This window comes from Macrobrachium nipponense, chromosome 27 (assembly GCF_015104395.2).
Source record: "Macrobrachium nipponense isolate FS-2020 chromosome 27, ASM1510439v2, whole genome shotgun sequence".
Taxonomy (NCBI): domain Eukaryota; kingdom Metazoa; phylum Arthropoda; class Malacostraca; order Decapoda; family Palaemonidae; genus Macrobrachium; species Macrobrachium nipponense.
The window spans coordinates 3,549,374-3,555,373 of record NC_087216.1 but is presented as its reverse complement, the minus strand read 5'-3'; the positions used below and the strand labels follow the sequence as shown (position 1 = coordinate 3,555,373).

Sequence of the window (6,000 nt, the reverse complement as noted above, 5' to 3'; positions counted from 1 at the left end):
ATTCCCCCATCCCTCCTTCCCCACATACAAATTAACCCCCCCACCCCAAACTATTGCTTACTGCCATCCTCTCTTCCTCATAACAACAAGGTCCGTCCCCCAATCCCCCCCCCCCCCCCCCCGCCACATCCCTTAAAGATAATGATGAACATTGATCACCATCATCATTGTTTGTTATATTTTTCTGCGCATGACCAGCTCATGAATGGTTCTTTTCACCCCCATTCTCCCTCCCTCCCTCCCTTCCTTCCAGTCACAGAATTCTTCAGGGCTCAACGAATACAAGAGGCGGGTGTAAGAAAAACAATTTCAATATATTATCCTTCGGTCTCAGCTGCAAGTCTTCGCTCAACAACAAGGACGCAATTTTTGCATACTTCCGGTCAACGTAACAACGAGACCGTGCAAATAAAAAAAAGAAGGAAAAAAAAAGTCGATCAAGTAATAAAGCCGGTGAATATCCGTGCCGAACCTCACATCACCTATCATCAAAAGTGATAAATAAATCACCGGCCAATACTATATCACAGGGGAGGGGGATTGGCCAATAATATATCACAGGGGAGGGGGATTGGAAAGCCGTTCCACCCGGTCTTTCATGCGAGACGATTGCCGAACGTTTTCGGACAATAAACAATCAATCAAGGATACTTCACCGTGAGAGGAGACACTTACGAAAATAATGAGCTTGAATAATGGAAAACAACTTTACTTTGGAAGGTTTATGGCTAAAATTGACCGAGGCCACTGGTTGGTAAAATTAATTACTATATGACTAAATAAGGAATCTAAGAGGAAAGACTTGTTTTGTCCATATAAGCTCAAGTTTTTTCGTTCCCGCCTTTCCTTATCCAGATAATACCTGTGGCGGTTCTTCCCGTCGGATTCATAGCGCGCGCGAGCACAAACATAATCACAAGACGCCCGCGAACGCGCGCACACACACACAATATATATATATATATATATATATATATATATATATATATAGTATATATATATATATATATATATATATATATATATATACATATGAGCAACAGCAGGAAAATTGGTTGTCCAGGACCACAAACTCTCATAATGTTACTTATTGAGAAAGCTTGTCCTTACCCGTATGTCTGCAGATAGGCTATAAAATGACACTAAAAAAACACACACACACACACAGAATCTGCCCCCCTCCCCCCAAAAAAAACTAAAAAACAAAAAAAACTGTCTCAGGACCCAGGCAATTATTAACTCATTATCTACCGTATGCAAATGAGATAAGGCTGACGCCACACTATACCTATTTCGCATCGTCCGTAATGAGATGATGCATGGCACTAATTATCCCCTACCCGCCGCTGCCCCAGGGGGCAATAAAAAGGCGACTGGGAGCAAGACGTGCGCGCCCGACCAGTGCTTGTTGTCCTTCGTGCGGTCGTAAACATTTCAAACTTGTCACACTTCAGTGGTATTGCTGCAACGCCAGGTAAAACTTAGTCGCTCAATCAGTAAAACGGATTTCTATACTTGGATACTGCCGCGATAAATGTCTTTGAATAAAAGATACACAACAGTGACACAAGCATCTTCATCATCATTACAGAATAAATAACACCGCCATAAACGCAAGACGAAAAATTAATAATTACATTTTTATATTCATTAAAGCAAAATGAGAAACGAAGTTAGGGTAATAACTGACCAAATTTTTAAACTCCAACTGAATCTTCGCAGACATATGTAAGATAAAAACAATAGAAAATAAAAACATTCACGAAACAATATATATATATATATATATATATATATATATATATATATATTATATATATATATATATATAAAAAAATATATAAATTATCCCTCCAACGGTAGACGTATCCGTCAAAAAAAAAGGATAAAAAATCATTAGTGACCGATCATTACATATTCATAAAGTTTAGAAAAATCCTCATTAATAGTTGGTAGCTGAATACTACGAATATTAATACGCTGGATTTAATCCGTTCGACTAAAGTAATACAAAATATGAACGCAAATTAAATGGATTAAATTTACTCTTCCCCCAATTCCTATATATATATATATATATATATATATATATATATATATATATATATATATATATATATATATATATATATATTATATATATATATCCTATATATATATAATTTTGAAATATTTAACTTACAATTTATGCGAGTAAATCTTTCTCAGTACATAACTCAATTCACATAAAACATTTCCCATGTAAATAGTAAATCGGTAAACTAACGTTTTCCTCTTTGTATAACCTTTACGCTGCGTATCACACTCACCAATGATTCTCTCAATCGAGCAAATGGCAGTTCCGTTGGCCCACTTCACAAAAGCATGTTTAATTAATCGCCGTATCACAAATGTAGTGTAGAGCCATCGCTATTATTATTATTAGCATACACCCATAATTAATATCTCATAGGAAAAAAATATGTTCATGTACGTTTTCAGAAGCTTGAATTTTTATGATGGAATTTACGATCACCAACATCACCTAATCCCGGCAGGTATTTGTGAAACTCGAACCGCAGATTCTTCTCAGAGGCACGAGGTTTGGAATTCGTTATTCATCATGCCCGACAACTGCGTGTTCATGATAGAGAGAGAGAGAGAGAGAGAGAGAGAGAGAGAGAGAGAGAGAGAGATGCCTTTCAACCTGGTCCAAAATACCTGACGAATCGCAATAGCCTTCTCATGTCTAACTATGTCATTTCTCAGATGCAGTCATTACAGATCTCTTGAAAGACAAACGACTTGCCAATTTGTACGAAATTTTCCCGAAGGCTGGGCAAGAAGGGATGGGGCTAAAAAAAATAGAAAAAAAAGAAACTTCACTCAACAATCAGGAGACTCGTTTGCATACAATATATTTTGTAATACGTATTGCAAGTCTATAAAAATAGTTCTTAACGAGTTCCCAAGCCGAGCCACCACTCGTAAACCATACAGCCGAACTGCCTAGCTAACCACAAACTTGTAATTATGAAATTTGTTATGTGTACCTTGGAACATGGCTGATGCCACGTCCTTCTAGTAAACAAACACATAGCATAGACCACGAATGTACTATAATGGAGTTGACGCACATACGCGCACAAACAAATTTTAACACAGAGCGATGATAATGGAACCAATTGAACTTGCGTGCGTCCGCGTGTGATGAGTTTATTACCAACACCTTAACTCGGGATGTACGAATTATTATCCGTCAATAGTTAAAAAAATAAAAAACAGTTGCCCTTTTCTGTACGTAAGAAGAACACGTCCTCTCCTCAGTCTTCAATCAGACGGAATTTCCGACCAATTCGAAGCCCCCCCCCCCCCCCCACCCCCCTCCCCTTTTCTTTTGGCCAGGTATTTTCAGCACATAATCAATTCCTTATACTAATAACTTCCTCCACTTGCTTTTTCCCTCTGAACAAGCCTGAAGCCATCAAAGTAAAAAATGGTCGATCCAACAGGAAGCGACTCGTGACAAATAGTGCAAGGGACTGTCCAGTAAAAATAGGAAACTATGCTTCAACTACTTATGATTAACAGTCTAAATGACTCTTAAAAAGATAACTACCACGGACACTCCGCAACAGGAAACAATCTCCAGCCATTTCCCAAAGGCTTTAAAAATAGTTCGGCCGGGGTTTTCGGTAGCTCTTTGCCCGGGGAGGCTCACTTATAATTACCGTTTGCCTTCGAGTGTATTACGCCTATTTGGGAACACACGAGAGGCCATTACAAGGTTTGCGAATATTGACTTGTGAGGGAAAATGGAGCGAAGCTAATTCTCTTAAGGATGGACATGTTGATGCAAGAGGCGCTCTGCAATCAAAGGCATGAAAACAGGATATTTGCGAGACTTTTACCGACGACCCCGGGGACTCCTTAAATTGCAACATTCATTACGTGTCATGCAACTTTAGTACTAATCTGTCTTTGTCATAAGGATAAACTAACGTGCATGTTCAACTGTTAAGTCAAATTGCAAAAGATGATTTATTTCAGCGGTTTTCGCCAGGGTTTATGAGCCAATGGAGTCCACCATTTTGGTTTTGAATATTCATGTATCGCTAAGCTAATCCTTCACCCCATTCCTGTTCCTCTTACTTCTCTTTTTCCTCTTCTAACTCTTAGGCTCCTCTTTCTTCTTTACAATTTTCCTATTTACTAAATACAACCATTCCATCACTATTAACCCAGACACCAATTCTCTTTCATTTTGCCTTCAATCTTTGCATGATTAAGCAAGATTATCGCTATTCTCCTTTGGAGATGACTGAACCGAAAGGAAGACGCAGCATGAAGTCCGCGGAGAGAGAGAGAGAGAGAGAGAGAGAGAGAGAGAGAGATTATGAAACACAAAGACAAGTAATGAAAAATGGTTCTTAAACGTGAAGGGAGGTTCAGCAAAGACAATTTAGAATTTTGACGAGAAGATGAAGTTGATCTAATAAGGATGAGAGAGAGAGAGAGAGAGAGAGAGAGAGAGAGAGAGAGAGAGAGAGAGAGAGAGAGAGAGACGCAATCCGAAGGCAGTTGCCAAGACAATAAAAGTAAAGCTGTCAGAGGCCTTCATTCGTTCATCTATAACCTCAAACATTTCCCTAATGGAGTGTGCGCGACCATGTAATGCTCTAAACAGCCTTAAACAATTACACATATGCAACAGATCTCAAAAGACACAACCGGTTCCTTAAGTAAGCAAATAAACAATCTGGCATGTGCTCTGACAAACACCCTCTCCCTCCCTCCCTCCCTTCTCCCCCAAATCATCGTCTGTTCTCATGAGGTGGAGGGAGTAGTGAGGAGGAGGGGAAAGCCATGATACGAGGGGAGACTGGGAGGGAACAAGGAGAGGGTCAGGGATGTGGGTGGTGGGTTGCGAGAGAGAGAGAGAGAGTGGGAAGGGTTATATGTTAATGTAACTTATTTTAACCCTTGCCCTGTAATTTGGGTCATCTCGCCGAGGCCTCGACAGGACAAATGAGAGAAGCAACTTGCAATGACGTGCAAATCCTGAAAAGTACGAAGTCTTTGACCCCTCTTCTTCCCCTCTCTCACCTCCTTCTCCCCCTAACCCCTTCCAACAGCAGCTCCCTCTTCTTGTAACATCCCTTCCCCAACCATTCCGAGGTTATCCCTTCTGTCTCACCCCATCTAGGAATACTAAACAAGGCTTTGGTTGAATTTCTTTTTTATTTCTTTGTTAAGATTTCGTTAAGTGGACCATATGCTGTTGTCTGTCTATGTGTCTATCGCCGCTTTCTGTCTCCGCTTCCCCGCCCCCGCCCCCGCCCTGCCGCGGGTCTTAGCAATGACATGACGCCCTTCTGCCAAGTCGGCTTCACTGGATTCCTAAGCACTCGTGTTTCACGCTGCGTTCCTAACCAAATCGAACCCGATTTAAGGGATAAGGTCATCGTCAAAAATTAAAACTAACGATCTATTTGCCTTACTTTCTTTCTGTAAATATCGGCATTTAGTATACAGGCAATTGGTACGTGGATGTCTTTATGATTAATAACAATAACTCATTAAAATGACAAAAACTGAGACATTCACCCTGAAGGTCAACAATGAATCGTTGCCAGTAGCAAACTCTTCACAGTTTTCCCTCAGTGTTATGAAATACAAAAGTAGCGACGAAAGAAGCTGAGGAAAGAAGAATACAGCAGCCATTCGATGCCACGTTCCTCGAAAGCATCCCAACCTCATTTCCGGTGCGATAATAACTCTGTTCTCGAGCCTATCGTCACACCACCAACTCGGTTATCCAAGAGATACAGAGGCAGCCGCCTTCCGCACTGATGTTATTGTAGACCCGAGTCCTTTTATGGAATTCTTGTACACTACGCTCTTAAACAAATGGTTAGGGTATAGGCCTGGGTCTTCCTTTAAGGGCCTCGGGCTTCCACAAGAATTCCTATAAAAGGGCTCAAATGACGCCTATAAACCCAAGCTCAAATTGTCCCGTAA

At 40.4% G+C, this 6,000-nt stretch overlaps 1 protein-coding gene across 13 annotated transcripts in view; it reads right to left on the bottom strand.

The window, feature by feature from the left end:
- The window catches only part of LOC135200757 (homeobox protein cut-like), a 504,978-nt gene that overhangs the window by 141,193 nt on the left and 357,785 nt on the right, over window positions 1–6,000 (bottom strand). The window lies entirely within an intron of this gene.